We start from the raw sequence: 19,226 nt of genomic DNA, 5'->3' as shown, positions 1-19,226 counted from the left end.
GCTTAATCTAGATGGATTATGGACTCATAGAGTGGTGTAATGGTTTGCACACGTGTGTGTGTGTGTGTGTGTATATATATATATATATATATATATATATATATATATATATATATATATATATATATATATATATATATATATATATATATATATATATATATATATATATATATATATATATATATATATATATATATATATATATGCTGCTTTTACTCAATATCCGAATAGATATTTGTATCCGACCTTCTCCGAATCCGATTCATACCGTATTCGATACTCATTATTCGTATCCGTAACCGAGTCAATCCGTATTCGTATATGTATCCGAACGCTATCCGTGTCCGAATCCGATTCCGAACAGAAATATGAAAACAAATATAATATGAGTGATATCCGTTCGTATCCGATCCGTTTTCATCCATACTTCCCGCTAGCCCGGCTTATCAGCCAAGGTACAATGTTTCTCTCTCACAACAAATCAGCATCAGCCGGCTTATCAGCCGTAGAAACCATCAGCCGAACAGCTAGACAGAGAAAATGTGTGATTGAATGATAATTTATTGTAACACCATCGGTGTTACCGCTTAAACAACTTGCTAAACTATGTCATGAGCATCATATTTATGTGTCAATGCATGTGATAAAGTGTGTAGATCAATTTTCGTAACTCAAAATGGTCAACAAAAAATGCTAAACGAAAGTTGATTCAATAGTCATGTTATATCACTTAGGGTTTAAAACCAATTTTTATTAAGCAAAAATACTATAGAACATGTATGTGACACTTAAATAAAGTTGGAAGTACAAACTTGGTAGATGACAATGCAACTTTAATTTTTAGAAAATAGATGTTGTTAACTAGTGGTTTGGGAGCTGTAAAATCAAACTTGACGTTAAGATAAGCTCTTTTTGTTAAGTCGGCAAGGACTTGGACGATTGTTAAAATACCATTTTTGGCGAATTATATTGAGCGAATTAGTTAAATGGTGCTTAAATATTTTGCTCCCACGGGTTAGTATAAGGTATGGACTATGGCATGAAGCATTTGTTGGTTGAGGTTAACAAGGTTTAGATCTATTAAAAATTGTGACAAAAGAGTTAATGGTTACTTAGTCCTAACTGAAAACCTTAACGTTTCTAAGTATGAAGGGTGGTAGACAAGGCTATTTTGACATTTAATTTCTAACAAAAATGTTTAAACACTAGCTGCATGTTTTGGTATTGTTGATTGCATCAAAGTGAGTACATGAGCATGGTGTAGGTCGAAATTATGTTGGATGTCACGTTGTCCATTTTTAAATTGCTCAAACGTCGTTAAACCGTATGAAATCATGTTGTGGGCGCTCTGTTCGCGAACTGCCGTTCGGCGCGATGAGCTCATATTGGCATCCATCTATCTCCTTCCCTGGTTGCTCTCTGGTCATGGCGATGGTGTTGCTAGGATGTTGGCAATGTGGACTTCACGATAGGAGAGTTAGTTGGACCTCAACTGTGATCATTAGCAACTTTTGCTATGCTTTAAACGCATGCACGTCACCTTGGGCAGTCGTTCGGATGGTGTTCGTGATCACCGCACGTGTGGGCGCTGCTGGCGTCGGGCTCAGGCCATGGCTGGGCTGCTGCCGCTGGCCAGCTCGCACGCCCGGGTGATGCCGTGCAGCGCCTATGGCCTGGCATTGGCCGGTCCTAGCTGGCTGTGGCTGGTCCCACCGCTGCACGCACGCCGCGCTCGTACGGCTGGCCACTGGGCCATGCAGTGGTTGCGACTATATCGCGCGATGGACGTGGTGCTCGCCCTGCCCCTCGTCTTACCTACACCGCCTGGTCCTTAAGCTGGAGCCTTGCTGACGTGGCGAGTCAAGGGTCGGACAAAGCGGCGATGGATGTTTCCCTGACTCGCCCTGTTTTGCTAGCAGACGCTGGTGAGCCGCTCGGGTTTTGCCACTTCATTCAAGCACGTCGCGATAGACCGCCTAGTCGCGTCACCCGTGTGCACGTGCTCTTACTACAACTATCGATCGAAGCCGCCATCTTAATCCACTCGAGCTCACTCATGTGCTCTCCATGACATGACCACAGCGGGAGCATTGCGCGCTCTGCCTCTCAATTCGCTTAGCTCGGAGCTCCATAGTTCAATCCCTTGCTCCAGCAAGTACCCTAGGGAGTCGACTAGCCAGGCGACTCCTATTGAGGCTTTGCCGCGCCTCGGCGCGAACGAATTTAGCGTTTCCACGGCCGCCGGTCATCACGCACTGAAACAGAGCATGACTTGGGGGTAAGGCCCTACCCCTAGGCAGGGGTTCAACTAGTTGTTCCTATGAGTTCACCTTGGTCCCCTAGTGCTGTTGATCACCTTCGTTTGACTAGGAACGACACAAGTGAGGACCTAACGCGTCGGTGTCAACCTTGGAGTGTTGTCGCCCCGTTCGGTCGCACGTGGCCAGACCACCACAGTGCTTCCTGGCTTCAACCGTTAGTAGGGGTGCACCACGGTGAGATACGAATGCTTCTCTGTCATCTCTACCTTGCCATGAGGGCGTAGGCTCGCCGGAACAGTCGTGCCATCAACGCAGATAGCCGCTCGCTACTGCAGCTCGCACTAGCGCGTCTCCGAGTCCCTAACCACCACCCATCCTTGCGCGTTTAGCTGTAGATAGTGGCCGGCCCCTTAATGCCATCGTAGCGAGCCTAGTTTGCTCGGCATAACCGCCTTGTGCCGTCGGTCGCCACGCCGGCGCGCGCGGGGATCCTAGGGACCTCCCCCGTGGTAAAGGTGAAAATATTCAAGGGTTTAGTTGTAAAGTTACTGACGGTAGGAATAGTGCTCACAGTAGTCATGTTATTATGTAGAAGCACGGGGGCTTTTCTGCAAAGCCGCCATCGCGCGCAGGCGCCCCGGCCTTGGGCTGTTGCTGGGCCGTCATGACACGCGCACAGCCACGCCGCGTTGGACTATCGGGCCAAATGGGTCACTGCCGGCCCTTTCCTTTTTCTAATGTATTTTTTAATTTAGTTTCTAAGGTGAACTTGTAAATTCAAGATAGATTTGTGTATATGTCCAAAAATTGTGAAACTAATTTTGTTAGGTTCCTAAAATCATGACCTATCTGCTAATGTATTTTGTTCACTTAGTTTAATAGAATTTTCAAGAGTAGACTAATTAATTTGAAGCACTTTAAATGGGTAAAACATGAACTTGTAGGAATTATTGTGATGAATTGGTAGTAGTACTGGCCCTGAAATGTTTATAGTAGATTCCTAACAGTATTAGGTGCTCACTGTAATTTTTGTAGCTCCATAGGAATTAGTTTGTTAAGATAACTAAATGAGCCCTAGTACGTAAATATATATTTAATCAATCAAATGTCAAAAATTAGTTGGGGGTTTATAGAACGAAAACATTTTCTGAAAATGAGCCTCACTTGACCACGTGGATACATGGTTTAGTATGTTAGTCATTAGAGCTAACTCGTTAGCTTGCGAGACGTAATCGTAATTTAGAGTTGCGGATGCCGTTGATTATTTACGTCCCTACGTTGCATCCATGTATTTCAGGATAGGAGCGATGTTGGATCGCGGAGTCATCGGGAGTAGCGGGAGCAGATGGTGACTTGATGATCTTGCCACCAAGATGAAATCTAACTTGGTTATATCCTATCTAGGCAAGCCCCGGTGCATAACCCCTATTATTATGCACTTTATCTTATGCTTGTGCATTAAGCCCTGGATCATCATGTTAATGTTTAACTTATCATTAAATGATTTTATTTCCACTAAAACTCGGATAACATGGTTATATTCCGCTGTTATAAACAATAAATATTATACTCTGATGTTGCATGAAAAGTGATGTAAGAAATGGCTAAAATGTTGTAAGCTTTATTCTCCCATTTATGATCCTATTGAAAAATGTGGATTTTTGGGTTCTTCCATTGGGTGTGCTCGACAGAGCTACCTGGTATAGCTCAACTTTGAGGTGCTTAGTGTCTAGTGGAAGACAAGCGCCTCCGTAAATGTGTTATTTCAGACGGTTCTGCCACATTTATCTTGAAGAAGTACTATCTAATGTGTAGTATCAATATGGCATGAGAAGTATAAAAACTAAATCGTAGTGTTTGGCTTGGGATTGCTCTAAGAATGCTACTAAAAAGACAAGGATCTTAGTACTAATCGATTTTTGACTAGTGTTTGTAGGGTTTATTTAGAAATATGGATGTTGACTTTGTTTTGGAAGAATATGGCTTTAAGAGAAGCACGTCGTGGTACCGGTGGCTATGTGATGTTCAATATCACTTTAAGCGAAGCACGTCCCGATGCTGGTGGCAATTTTTAACACTTTTTGTAAACTAATTTTAAATCTAACACTATTTTTTAAACTAACACTTTTGGTCGGGCCTATTGCCATGGCGGGCCGAAATGCCTGTGCCGTGCCATGCATGGTGGCGCGACGAGAGGGGTGACGTGGTGACGATTGGGGCATTGACCGATGACGTGGTAGGGTCTGCCGTGCCATAGACCATGACGCGGCACTGATGCGCCAAGGCCCATGGCACGACACTGACGCACCAAGTCCCACGGCGCGGTAGGACCTAGACGTAGACAAAAGACTCACCTCTATTGAAATTGAATAGGAGCTGCTATCGGTGAGGATCGGCAGCGACACGACCATGGACCCTGGCTTCGCGTCGCAGCTGAACAATACCTGTAGCTCCGACCCCAATGCCTTCACCTTCCTCGACCCCTCGCCGGTGGGCTTCGACAACACCTTCTACCAGAACCTATAGGTCGGCAAGGGCCTCCTGGGCTCCGACCAAGTGCTCTACGCCGACAAGAGGTCGCGTAGCACGGTCGACTACTACGCGTCCAACCAGGGTGCCTTCTTCAGTGATTTCATCACGACGATGACCAAGCTCGGGAGGATCGGGGTCAAGACGCCAGCCACCGGTGGAGAGATACGCTAGGACTGCCAGTTCCTAAACTAGTTGCTAGTTAATCTCACCAGCAGTGCTACCGCGACGCATTAAAATGAATATGAAGCAAATAAATGGAGTTCGTGCATAAGTTGCCACATAATATTTTTATTGGTTCATGAGTCTGCAAGTTTCGGAACACAATATTTGTTCGACATAAGTTCGACATAACCAACTAATTCCCAGGAGTGTAAGGATCCCTCGGACGCCTCTATCTCTTCGGATTTGTAGGCAACACATTCAGAGTGTAGCCAACGTCGGTGTGGTCATGTTGCCAGTGCGTACGGCTCGTACCCTACAAGTATATGATATACACGATTACTTATAATCTTTATGATCGTTAGTTCATGGAGCCTACATATTTAAAGAAACTACCTTTGTTACTACCTGTGAGGCTCCTTGGGTACCAAGCGGGGCATCACCTAGCTGAGACATGCTGATCTCATCCTAGTGTCAATCGTCCCACTGGTGGTGCTGTATGCGGAAGCCCAGGGGGTCATCATCCTCATTTGTAGGGTCCTTCACAGTGCTATGATGTGGTGGTGTACGCACTGCGGAAGCGGCACCTGCCACCCGACCACGTCGGGTAATCGGGTTCCACCCAAGGAGTGTCCATGCAGCTCAACTTCTGAGCTAGCTTCCTGCAGCTCCGCTTCACCTTCTGCATAAATAGACGTTAAAGTTAGTGCATTTCCCAAACGCATATACAGTAAAGAAACATTTTCGAAACGGACAAGTTTATGTTTACCTCCACAAAAGCCTCGAGAATGCCTAGCCCCTGCCCTCTAGACTCGTGAAGCCAAAATGCTGCTTCATTGGACATCCTTGACAATTGTGTCGCCTAGGTACAAAAACATGGTTGGACAGTTCTAGTACACATACTTAATACCAAATAGATAACAAATTGTACCATTCGAGTATCTTATCATGTATCTTTGAAGCGGGGCTCTCTGTAGTTGTGTGTCGTCCCTAGTGGCAACGTCGTACACGTCTTCGATCACATCTTCCTCGTCGTCCTCGTCAATCGCCTCCTTAGTGTACGGGGGCTTGATATGTGTCCTCATAGACCTGTGAAGCCACCACATGTACTCATCGAAGGTGTGCTGGTCGTGTGGGGGACCCGCATCGATCGGCTACCGATCCCTGTTCTGCCACAACTGGATGTATGTGTTGTGTGTCACACGCCAATCCTTGGTCTTATACCTCTTCCTGCGGTCATACCTACAACAAAATGATTGTTAGTTGTACCATACACACCTCTAAATTGTAGCTTTGTTATTAATCGATAACATGCCCATGCAATTCTTGGTTGGTGAAGTAAAGCAGTGGTGGGTAGCCTATCATTCTTCCAAATTGCCTACAAACCCTAATGGGCAAGTGAATCTCGACCACATGGAAGAAAATAAGAGGGACGTTGCAGTGATACTCATCTAACTCATCCCTAGTGATAGGACTCAGATAGTACTAGAGCTCTGGAGCATCCCAAGGACACCAATGCACCTGAACATTTTGTAATTGAGGTAGGTTGTGATATAGTGTACATCGAACAAGACACATATATGATAGTAAAGAGAGCGTAACCTGGTGCTGTGTTAGGACATCGAGATAGTCCGTGTACTCCCTATACTTACGCCTTGCTTTCCCTCTAACTAACTCTACTTGCGTCCAGATATACAGAGCTGTAGGGAGTGTATCCTGCCCGTTCCAATGCTGCATTGAACACGATAATAAATTAGCCATTAATAATTTCATCATATGTAACTGCCTCAAAGAATATAGTGAATCGAAGTACTTACCGGTAAACCAGTAATAAGGGGCCTCCCAATGGGCCATCATTCCCAACACCAAACCTGGAGTAGGTAGGAGCAACCCCAAGGTTTGCATACCCTGAGGTGTGACGGCAGGCAATGCATAACTGTTGATACGTCCATGTTAGGACTGCGCTGTGTGGCAGAACCGCCCGAAATAGCGTACTTACGGAGGTGTGAAAGGTCCTAGTATGGCTAGAGGGGGGGTGAATAGCCTATTTAAAAATCTACAAATCAACTAGAGCAATTTGATTAGTATGACAAATAGCATAATGCAAACTTGCTCTAGCTCTACAAGGGTTGCAAGCCACCTATCCAACAATTCTAGTTGCAATGATTACTTAGGCACACAAACTTGCTACTCTCAAGAGCTCAACTAGATGAATGTAAACAACAAAGCAAGCTCTCAATTCTAATTACTCTAAAGAGCTTGTATCAACTAGTTTGCAAGAATGTAATCAAGTAAGTAGGGTGATTATACCGCCGTGTAGGGGATGAACCAATCACAAGATGAAGATCAAACCAATCACCGGGAGAATGCAAATGACAAGAGACAACCGATTTTCTCCCGAGGTTCACGTGCTTGCCAACACGCTACGTCCCCGTTGTGTCGACCAACACTTGGTGGTTCGGCGGCTAAGAGGTGTTTCACAAACCTCGTCCACACGATAGGACACCGCAAGAACCGACCCACAAGTGAGGTAACTCAATGACACGAGCAATTTACTAGAGTTACCTTTCGGCACTCCGCCGGGGAAGGTACAACTCCCCTCACAATCACCGAAGGCGGCCACGAACAATCACCAACTCGTGCCGATCCTTCACCGCTGCTCCAACCGTCTAGGTGGTGGCAACCACCAAGAGTAACAAGCGAAATCCGCAGCGCAACACGAATACCAAGTGCCTCTAGATGCAATCACTCAAGCAATGCACTTGGATTCTCTCCCAATCTCACAATGATGATGGATCAATGATGGAGATGAGTGGGAGGACTTTGGCTAAGCTCACAAGGTTGCTATGTCAATGAAAATATGCAAGAGTTACCCTTTGAGCCGGCCATGGGGCTATAAATAGAGCCCCCATCAAATAGAGCCGTTATACCCCTTCACTGGGCAAAACGCGCTCTGATCGGACGCTCCGGCCATACTGACCGGACGCTGGCCCTCAGCGTCCGGTCGTCCGATGGACGCCATGCGTCACCAGCTTCAAACGCTGTTCGTCAGATTTCAACGGCTATGAAGCTGACCGGACGCTCCGGTCAAAACTGACCGGACGCTGAAGCCCCAGCGTCTGGTCGTTTCCAGTAAGCTCCCCGAGGCATGTTTTTCCGACCGGACGCGTCCGGTCCATCTTGACCGGACGCAGACCAGCGTCCGGTGCTCAACCCCAGCGACTGTGCCGTCTGACAGCTCGACCGGACGCAGCCCTTCAGCGTCCGGTCGCTGAGTGACCCAGCGTCCGGTCAGTAGACCGACGCCAGCATCATTTCGACCAACTCCATTTCAACTCTAACACCTTCACCCTTGCTTAAGTGTGCCAACCACCAAGAATTTTGCATCCGGCGCAATAGAAAATAGACATTTCATTTTCCCGAAAGCGCCGAATCCCACCCAAACCCATCTCAACCCTGCAAACACCTTGTGCACATGTGTTAGCCTTTTTTCACAAATATTTTCAAGGGTGTTAGCACTCCACTAGATCCTAAATGCATATGCAATGAGTTAGAGCATCTAGTGGCACTTTGATAACCGCATTCCGATACGAGTTTCACTCCTCTTAATAGTACGGCTATCTATCCTAAATGTGATCACACTCACTAAGTGTCTTGATCACTAAAACAAAATGGCTCCTACATTTTATACCTTTGCCTTGAGCCTTTTGTTTTTCTCTTTCTTCTTTTCCAAGTTCAAGCATTTGATCATCACCATGCTATCACCATTGTCATGATCTTCGTCATTGCTTCATCACTTGGAGTAGTGCTACCTATCTCATAATCATCTTGATAAACTAGGTTAGCACTTAGGGTTTCATCAATTAACCAAAACCAAACTAGAGCTTTCAAGGTGCTCGTCTTCCACCAGACACTAAGCACCCCGAAAGCAACTACAGCGAGCGGTGTCCGTCGGGCACACCCCGAGGGAGAACACAAAAGATCCACATTTTTCCCAAGGATCCAATAATGAGAACGAGTTACAACACAAGTTCATCTCATACATTAGAGTTTCTTAAAAAGTACATTATTACAATACCAAATACAGAGTGTGGAATGATAAACAACGGAATATTAAAAGATAACATCTTGCGATAAGATAACGAGGATTCCGTCTGAGCCCACCAGATGGATCCTCCACACAAGGAACTCCTCAAGCATCACCTGCAACAGGGGTAAATAAACCCTGAGTACACAATGTACTCGCAAGACTTATCCGACCAGTGGGAATACTTTCCCGACTCCAAGGAATATGCTAGGCTTTATGGTTGCTGGTTCTCTTTTAGCAAAAGCAATACTAATAGTGAGTCCTTATTGATACATTATTATCATCAGCCGTATTGAGTTTTCATCTAGTCAATCTATATAAGCACATGTGCTACTTTCAAGCAAGAGTTGAGCAATCGATACTGTTCCTTCTCCTTTTCCACTTCCAGTTCTTACTACGGTGCTAAACCGCAGACAAGCCATACTGAATAACCCGGCAATTCGCGAATCAATGTGCCCAGCTGGGTGCCCCGAAGACACACGCCCTGCTTGTACCCCAGGCACAAGCAGGACTAACCCACCACTCTCCTGTCCCGGGTGTCCAGGTCCCCGTCCAAACTTGGACTCCAAGCCCCCACCTCTGAGTCCCAGACTCAGTGCGGTGCAAGGACCTCCACCACCTCCTCTTCCCATTAGTCGGTCCGGAAAGAGCCGGATCCGCGATAAGAGAGCAGCAAGCCTTCCCTGCGCCCATACCCAAGTATGTGCTCGGGACAATAATCTGTGACTTGCCTACAGTCATATGCAATGACCGGTCCTTAATCGACATAGATAGGGGAAAAAGTGTAACCGAGCTATGCCCTGTTGGCCACAGGACACAACCCCTCACACCCACCAGTACCAAATCCACATCCCTGCCCGGTCACCATTTTCCTTTCCATTATCTCATCATGATATCATAGTTTAATCACCTATTTGCGAGTAACGGTAGGTTACTCATGCTACCGACATCCTGAGCATAGCAGCTACTCGACCTGTACTAGTAGGACTCATGGTGGATATATTTATGCATGTAGTTTCCATAAAATGCCTGTAACGTAAATGCATATCATATAAATATATTCAGTGATCCTTTAAAAATAGGGGTTATGCACCGAGGCTTGCCTTGGGCAGGTGCCGGGTCAGCAAGGTCAGTACCAACAGGCTCCTGGGTTCCCTCCTGTGCGAAGAGCTCCTCCTCGTACTTCTCGATCACCTCGTCGTACTCCGGCTCGCAGACGGGTACGAAGTCTATCTGTTCGTGATCTACATGAAATGATGATGCAATGCTTAATAAGATGACAACAACAACTCTTCGCTTAAAAGTACATCTATTAAACTACTAAGTGAGGTCTACCCACTAAGGCTAAGATACGTACCAGCACCACTAACAAGTATGAACGTGACATACATTCTTACGGCGACTACGGATATTCCTACTCCTAATGCCAATTTCCGATACATACAATAAAGCAAGGATAATAACTACGCTATTAAGCAACTCGATCTACGGCTACCAATTTACAGCAAGCATATAAGGGCCTAAGGAACCTACTGTAAAATTTCTAAATCTAAAACTATTACCGATTTGCCATAAGAATTCCTACAAACATTAATCTATATAATGCTAAGTCTTCTAACTAGAATTTATGAGCCTATAATCATAACAGCTAGCTGTGAACTAACTACACTAACAGATAGATGGTATTTTTGCAAACCTAACAAAATTAGTTTCACTATTTTTGGACCACCGCGCAATTTACTACGATTTATCGAAGTTGGATTCACAACTAAAACTAAATAAGCATTTCTATTCTTTGGAAAATACAGAAACGAAACATGGCTTCACGGCCCACTACGAGTGGCCTGGCCCAGTGCGCCATCCCGCTCGCGCACGACAGCGGGCCACCGCGCGGCCCACGCGGAGGCGCGGCCCAGACGGCCAATGGCCCGCGATGGGGGAAGGCCTGCGCGCGTCGGCAAATATGCACGGGCACCCCCGAAGTCCTAGATAATCACCGCGAGCAACAGAGCACTATTTCCTCAGTCTACCGTTTTACAGCTGCACCCTCCCATTTCTACTTCTTCACTGCGGCTAAGTCCCTGGCCCCCAGGGCACGCACCGGCGCGACGGCGCGGGCATAGGACGGCCACGCCGGCGACACCCGAGTCCCCAAAACCTAACTAAGGGGCCGATGAGTACCTCCAAGGCAGCACACGTGGTCTGGAAGCAGTTCGGCGAACAGGGGCGGCGCTTCGAACTCCCTCCCCGGTGCTGGCTCCTGACCTGCAAAGGCGGGCGCGTTCCCGTAAGCAACAGCGAAGGCGAGGCCAGCACACGAGCTAGCAAACACCAGGGAGTACTCACAGATACCTTCGCGTTGATGGTTCAGTCGGAGGTGGTCTGAGCAGAGCTGGCCACGTGCGCTTGTGGTGGTGCCCGACGGTGGCACGACCGCAGCGGTGGGGGCTGGCCTGCTGCGATGCTACGGCTGAGGTGCGCTGGGTGCTTAGGAGGGTACGGCGATGCTATGGCTGCACTGAATTGCTACGAGATGCACTGAGTGACTGGCTGGCCGTTGGAGGGCGTCCGCCCAGCCTTATGGAGCCAGTGGCGCGGGATTACGAAATCTCGGCCCTGTGCAAAGGCATACACAGTAAGGTGGGGACGGGACATAGCCAGATGCCTAACGAAGCTGAGCCTAAGATGAATTGGAGTCTACTGCTATGGTTAAGGCAAATTGAGGAGAATCGCCTTGGTGGCCAAGGAGACAGCGAAGACAGAGGAGGTCATGGCTTGGCTCATCTGCGGCGTCAACGCTCGGGCCAACATCACCACTACGGAACAACGGGATAGGCGGGACGTACCCCCAGACGGCTGCCTACATGGCCACAGCAGCAAGGCGATGGGCGCGGTATGGCGCCATCGCTGCAGGCAGCGCCAGACAACCGACACAGAGCGATGCGACACGGAGGGGATGGCAGGGCAGGCGGACGTCCTTTGAGCGCACAGCCAAGGAGTCAACGGAGCAGAGCTGGCCTAGCCACTGGCGACGTGCAGTGCATGACCCGGCGTGCTCCCGGCCAAGGCAGTGCAGAGCAAGGCATGGCGCGGTAGTTTGGTCGGCAGGCAGCAGCGTGGTCGTGGCCGACAGCGGCTGTGGTCGTGGACAGCGCGGCGGTAGGCGGCCTTGGCGCGCAGCGCCAGAGCCGCGTGCGTGCCCGGCGGGATGGTGGAACGCGGTGCGCATGAACGCGGCCAGCACGGCAAAGCACTAGCAATGCCAGCAGCGTGCTAGGCCGGCGGTGACCGCGCCTAGTGCCAATTCCAATGACGCGCACACTTTTTAAAGCAAGCAGAAAACTTGTACACGATGCTCCAACAGCCAAACTAACTATTCGATGCACAAGGGGGTACATTAAGCTATCTAATGGAGCCAAGATATCGTCCTACCGCTTAAGCCGATCGCTCCACAGAGCTTGCCAAAAATGACATCGTCGACCACTTCCAAAACTTACGCGAACGACGTTGAAACAAATGGTTCCGCGTCGGAATCCAAACCCAGCCTATGCGAGGTACTAACCAGCTATCCTTGTTCGACCACACCTATTTTATCGCCGTTAGCCAAACGTTCTTTAGCCCTTTTCGTTTCCCGAACAATTCGATTACACAGTATTATATGAAACGTAACAATGGACTCATGTTTTGTATGAATGTTTCAAGTGTCGAACATTGATTTATACTTTATGTCATACACATATGCACATAATTTAGATGCTTACGAAATGTTTAAGCAAAACATTACAATGTAACACCGGGGTGTTACACGCTGCCCCAGCTGTACGCCACTATGTTATCCCATGGCTGACTAGTATGTCAAGGAAGATCCAGCTGTTGGTGTTGCCCGAGGCGTCTGGGAATAGGAAAGCACCAAGGAAGTGCCAGAGCCACACTCTAGCGAATACGTCAATCTGAGCCTCATCAGCCTATGGGTTCAAGTAATCAAAGCGCTCTGTGGTCCACGACGATGAAACACTAGAACTTTTCCTAAAATTCACCAAAGAAAATGAGACCCGATGGCTGTAGGAAAGCAATGCAAGTATTAAATAGGCTTGAATTGCTTACTTATTTTTCTTGGACACCTCGTCGTCCGGTGGAAGAAAGCCAGTGAACTGAGCCACCAGCTCCCTCCAGTGATTGTTGTCAACTATACCTATGACTGGAAGTCCCCTGCAAGGAAAATGGACCCTTGGCCCATTTACTTTGGATTTTGATGTTTGATGACCAACACAACCAAATTGGACTAATGAATTTGAAAGTGTTTATTTTGTAGTTCAATAGGGTGCAAGACGTGACTTAGACGAAGGCGACGTGGTGATCCGATGATCAACACCTTAAGAAAGACCTTAGAAGCACAAGAGAAGACCCAAGATATCAAGCAAAGTCCAAGCACAAAGATTGGAACCAAGCCGTACGCAAGATCGTGAAGAAACGAGCTCACTGAGGTGACCCGACGCTGGACAAGCGACCGAACGCTAGGCAGAGGACTCAGTAGATAGGCAACCGGACACTAGACCGGACGCTGGCGATAACCGACCGGACGCAGGACAGCAGCATCCGATCGAGTACAGTAAGGTTCTAGAGCGGCAAATCTGCAACCAGACGCGTTCGATGGCAGGCGACCGGACATTGGCCAGCGTCCGATCAGTATATTGCCGGCTCAACGGTCGGGACGACCGGACGCGTCCGATCAGGACGATTCAGCGTTCGGTCAGTAGTAGTTTTGTGGGAATTCGACCCCAACGGCTACTTTCTCAGTGGGGCTTATAAATACAACCCCAACCGGCCATTTGATGTGTGTGGAGCTGAGGAAACATATCAAGGGTGTTGATACACCATTTTAATGATCTCCACTTGCATAGAGCTTAGTGATTCATCAGGTGATTAGCGTAGGTGCTTTGCGAAGTGCTTAGGTTGATTAGACCACCGCTTATGCGCTTGCTCTAGGTTTAGGCCTAGTGTTTAGTGAGGTTTGCATACCTCTTACCACTCGGTGCTTGCGAGCACCATTGTTGTACATCAGAGGGGCTTGAAGTCTTGCGAGATCACACCAATCGCGTTTGTGGTGTGGCCGCCACCGTGTATCGCAGGGAACAAGGCCCGCGGCGTTTCGGCCGGAAGCTTGATAGTGAAGACGGCGGGGAGCATCCAGGAGAGGCTTGCCGGAAGGCACATCGGAGACCCACTTGCACGTGGGGAAGGCCCAAGGCTATCCACGGAGTTACTCGACCGGGAGCTTGGCCCTTGCGAGGGATTCCTTGTGAGGGGCTCCGACAAGGACTAGGGGAAAGCTTGCGCGCTTCTCGATACCTCGGTAAAAATACCGGAGTCGTCGACGGGAGTTTGTATATCTCTACCTTGCTCTTTAGCTTCCGCATTTACATTGATTACTTTACTACGTTTGCGATAGAGATAGCAACACACTAGCAAAACTATAGTTGCACATCTAGATAGTTTATCAGTTGCATAGGTTTTGCTAGGGTTAGAAAAAGATGCCATAGTTTAGAGTTAGGATTCTTAAGTTGCCTAATTCACCCCCCCTCTTAGGCGTCACGGTCCCTACAATTGGTATCAGAGCCGGTTGGCTCAATTTAGACCTTTGGCTTAACCGCCGTTGAGCCGACGCTATTTAGAGTGTTTGGGATGGATACCGCTAGGCCTCTACACTTTGACGGCACTAACTTCCCATACTATAAAGCTAGAATGGCTTGCCACCTTAAGGCGGTTGATTTGGGTGTATGGAGAGTCACTCGTGACAGGATGAAACCCATCAAGAATCCCAAAAAACCGACAAAGAGTGATGAAAAAGAAATGCACTTCAATGCTAGAGCTAAAAATTGCTTGTTTGAATCACTTAGTATGGATGTTTTAACCAAGTTTTCACTTTAAATACGACATATGAAATTTGGTTAAAACTCCAAGAGCTCCATGACGGCACAAGCAATGTCCGTGAGCAAAAACATTATCTAGCAAAGCAAAACTATAATTCTGTTACTATGAATGATGATGAGCTTGTTCGTGATATGTATTCTCGTTTGAATCTAATTATCAATGAGCTCCATTCTATAGGATTATTAAAGCTAGATAATGCGGACATCGTGAGGAAGATCATCTCCATGCTACCACAAAAGAAATATGCAAGCATCATCACCATCCTTCACAACATGGAGGACTTGAGCAACATGACCCTGGGCATAGCCATTGGCAAGTTAGTGGCATTTGAAATGTCACGTAAGATGGGTCAAGTAGAAGCTTCTTCATCAAGCAAAGGCAAAGCTCTCGCTTGTAGCGAGAAAAAGAAGATGAAGGGCAAGCAAGTTGAGACAAGCTCAAGCTCAAGTTCCTCAAGTAAAGATGAAGAAGAAGATGAGGATGATGATGATGATGATGATGATTCAAGTGATGATCAATCTTCCTCCTCCACCTCCGATCTTGATGAAGAATCAATCAAAGTGATCAACAAGGTGGAGAAGATGATCCAAAGGCTCAATGTCAAGGGTGTGCCCATCCAAATTCAAGATTTCATTTTCACAAATCAAAGAAATGAGCAAAGAAAGAGAGGATGCCATGGATGCGGCGAGTTGGGGCACTTTGTGGAAGTTTGTCCAAACAAGCCCACACCCAAGACAAAGAAGAAGGCATGCAAGAACCAAGCCCTCACATCAATAAGATCATGGGATGATTCTTCAAGTGAAGAAGAACCCCATCACAAGAGGTGAGGCCGCAAGCACTCATCATCAAGCTCTTCTCGTGTGTGCCTTATGGCACGAGGTAACAAAAGCTCTTCCTCTAGTGAGAGTGATAGTGATGATGATATGCCTTCTTATCATGAACTTGTGCAAGAAAATCTTAATTATGCTAAAGCTTGCACTAGTCAACAAAAGAAGCTCAAAAGTTTAAAAGAAAAGCTAGATAGTTCACAAAAAGCATACAAAAACTTGCTTAAACAATATGAGAACTTTGCTAATCTCAATATTGAACTATCTACTAAAATTGAGAAACTTGAGACTAGTGCAACAACAAATGCATGCACAATCAATGATGAGCAACTCTTAAAGAAAAATGAAAAATTAAAAGAAAAGTTAGCTAGCTCACAAGAAGCATATAATAGTTTGCTTGCTAAAATGGAAACCATGTGCAAACATTGTGATGAGCTAACTAATAAAGTTGCTAATCTTGAAGCCATTAGCACAACCCCCACCAAGGCATCTAAAAAGAAAAGTTCTATCTTTAACATGTCTAAAAAGGATGCCTCTACTTCTTGTAATGATTTATGTTTAGACTCACCTTTGTGCAACCAAATTTGTGTTGAGAAAGTTATTGTAGATACATGCACACAAGAGGTTGCAAAGGAGAATGAGCAACTCAAGCAAGAAGTAGCTCGCCTCACCAAGGACTTGACTCAAGTGAAAGGCAAGGCAAAGCAAACCCAACTTCATCAAGATAACACCGTTAAGGGAGTGAAGAAGCTTGATGAAGGACAAATAGTGGTTTGTTACGTGTGCCACAAGGAAGGTCACAAGTCCTATGAGTGCAAGGTGAAGAATGGAGGAGGAGCAAAGAAGAAGGAGAAAAAGCAAACAAGCAAGCTCTCCAACACTTACATCAACAAGGTGGACAAGAAGGCCTCCACACCTTATCTCTTAAAGAAGAAGAAAAATGACAAGGTGGTGGCTATCAAGGTGAACAAGCAAGCCAACTATGGGGTCAAACGCTTTTGGGTGCCAAAGGAAATCATTTCAAACATGAAGAGCACCAAGAAGGTTTGGATCCCGAAAGGGAAGTGAGAAGTCCGTCGGACGTCGGGGAATTTGGAGACTTGGCAAAGTTTGGGTGCATTTCATGGGGTGCATCATGATGGACAAAGTCATTGCCAAGTAGGTTAGTGAATACTATGGACCCAAATTCCCCTTCCCATGTTAGGTAACTAGATGTCATTACTTTCAATTAGTATTCATTTCAATTGATATACTCTTAAAGCATCTAGTTATCTTTCATGCCTATGTTTGCATTTACTTGCTTAAATCTTTTGTCATGCATTCAATAGGTATATCATATGGTAGGCTTGCTTGGTTTCATTATCAACCCTTGGAGCAAACCTACATGGTTTAAAATTGTTTAGGAGCACGGCACATAGCTTGTTTTACAATTATTTATCTAATATATGCCAAAGTCCAAATTGTAGATAATCTCTCCCAAATATCATCTTTCAAGTGGTATTTTGATACTTAAATCAATGTGCACAAATTTTACAAGTATTCAACACTTGTGTGCACAAATTTAGGGGGAGCTTAATCTACAAGTTGGATGCTTTGAGACTAACACCTTTTCAAGCTTATCTTGTTTGTAGTAGTCTCATTGCAAGGAAAATGGAGTCCCCGGAGGAAAGCATTATACTTCAATTGGTAGAAATCAAATTGATTTTCACATGTGGTATTTCTAAACCGATATCACCATGTTGATTTCACTTTGATATTTATTTGCTTTCTCCATGCATTATATAGATTAACCTCTCTTGTGCAATAAATTGCTAATTATGCATATGCTTTGCTTTTTATCATATGTATGCATAAATTTAGGGGGAGCTTAGTCTATATAATGTGATAGTCAAGTTTTGTGACCTATTCCATGCTAATCAAATCCTTCATTTGGTTCACAAAGTTTGACCCTCCCTTGTGCTACTAATGTATTCCTTTTTGGGTGTTTGATGTCAAAGGGAGAGAATTTGAAGGACCAAAGACAAGCATCTAGTTACAAGTAGTAATGGTCCGAGAAAGGGAGGAAAGTGAATTATGAATTAGTCTAAGTAATGGGAGAATTTTTTAGAAAGCTAGGCTTTAATCCATAATATCACATGGCTAGGCTTTAATCCATAATATCACATGGAGACATTTGCAAGGGCAAGACAAGCTTTTAAGTAAAGTTTTAATTGGTATATGTCAATTAGTATCTTATAACCTTGCCCTTTGCATTGCATCCTAGCAAGTAGGTAGTTTTTAATCTCATATAACCTTGCCCTTTGCTTGCTTTGGTCGTGTTGTCATCAATCACCAAAAAGGGGGAGATTGTAAGGAAAATGGACCCTTGGCCCATTTACTTTGGATTTTGGTGTTTGATGACCAACACAACCAAATTGGACTAATGAATTTGCAAGTGTTTATTTTGTAGTTCAATAGGGTGCAAGACGTGACTTGGACGAAGGCGACGTGGTGATCCAATGATCAACACCTTAAGAAAGACCTTAGAAGCACAAGAGAAGACCCAAGATATCAAGCAAAGTCCAAGCACGAAGATTGGAAACAAGCCGTACGCAAGATCACGAAGAAACGAGCTCACTGAGGTGACCGAACGCTGGGCAGAGGACTCGACAGACAGGCGACCGGACATTGGACCGAACGCTGGCGGCAACCGACCGGACAAAGGACAGCAGCGTCCGATCGAGTACAGTAAGGTTCCAGAGTGGCAAATCTACGACCGGACGCGTCCAGTGGCAGGCGACCGGACGCTGGCCAGCGTCCGATCAGTATATTGCCGGCTCAATGGTCGGGACGACCGAACGCGTGCGGTCAGGACGATTCAGCGTTCGGTCAGTAGCAGTTTCACGGGAATTCGACCCCAACGGCTACTTTCTCAGTGGGGCTTATAAATACAACCCCCAACCGGCCATTTGATGTGTGTGGAGCTGAAAAAACATATCAAGGGTGTTGATACACCATTTTAGTGATCTCCACTTGCATAGAGCTTAGTGATTCATCAGGTGATTAGCGTAGGTGCTTTGCGAAGTGCTTAGGTTGATTAGATCACCGCTTATGCGCTTGCTCTAGGTTTAGGCCTAGTGTTTAGTGAGGTTTGCATACCTCTTACCACTCGGTGCTTGCGAGCACCATTATTGTACATCGGAGGGGCTTGAAGTCTTGCGAGATCACACCAACCGCGTTTGTGGTGTGGCCGCCACCATGTACCAGAGGGAACAAGGCTCGCGGCGTTTCGGCCGGAAGCTTGATAGTGAAGACGGCGGGGAGCATCCGAGAGAGGCTTGTCGGAAGGCACGTCGGAGACCCACTTGCGCGTGGGGAAGGCCCGAGGCTATCCACGGAGTTACCCGACCGGGAGCTTGGCCCTTGCGAGGGATTCCTTGCGAGGGG

Source organism: Miscanthus floridulus, chromosome 3 (genome assembly GCF_019320115.1).
Source record: "Miscanthus floridulus cultivar M001 chromosome 3, ASM1932011v1, whole genome shotgun sequence".
NCBI classification, from domain to species: domain Eukaryota; kingdom Viridiplantae; phylum Streptophyta; class Magnoliopsida; order Poales; family Poaceae; genus Miscanthus; species Miscanthus floridulus.
Note: the sequence above shows the minus strand (reverse complement) of the source record.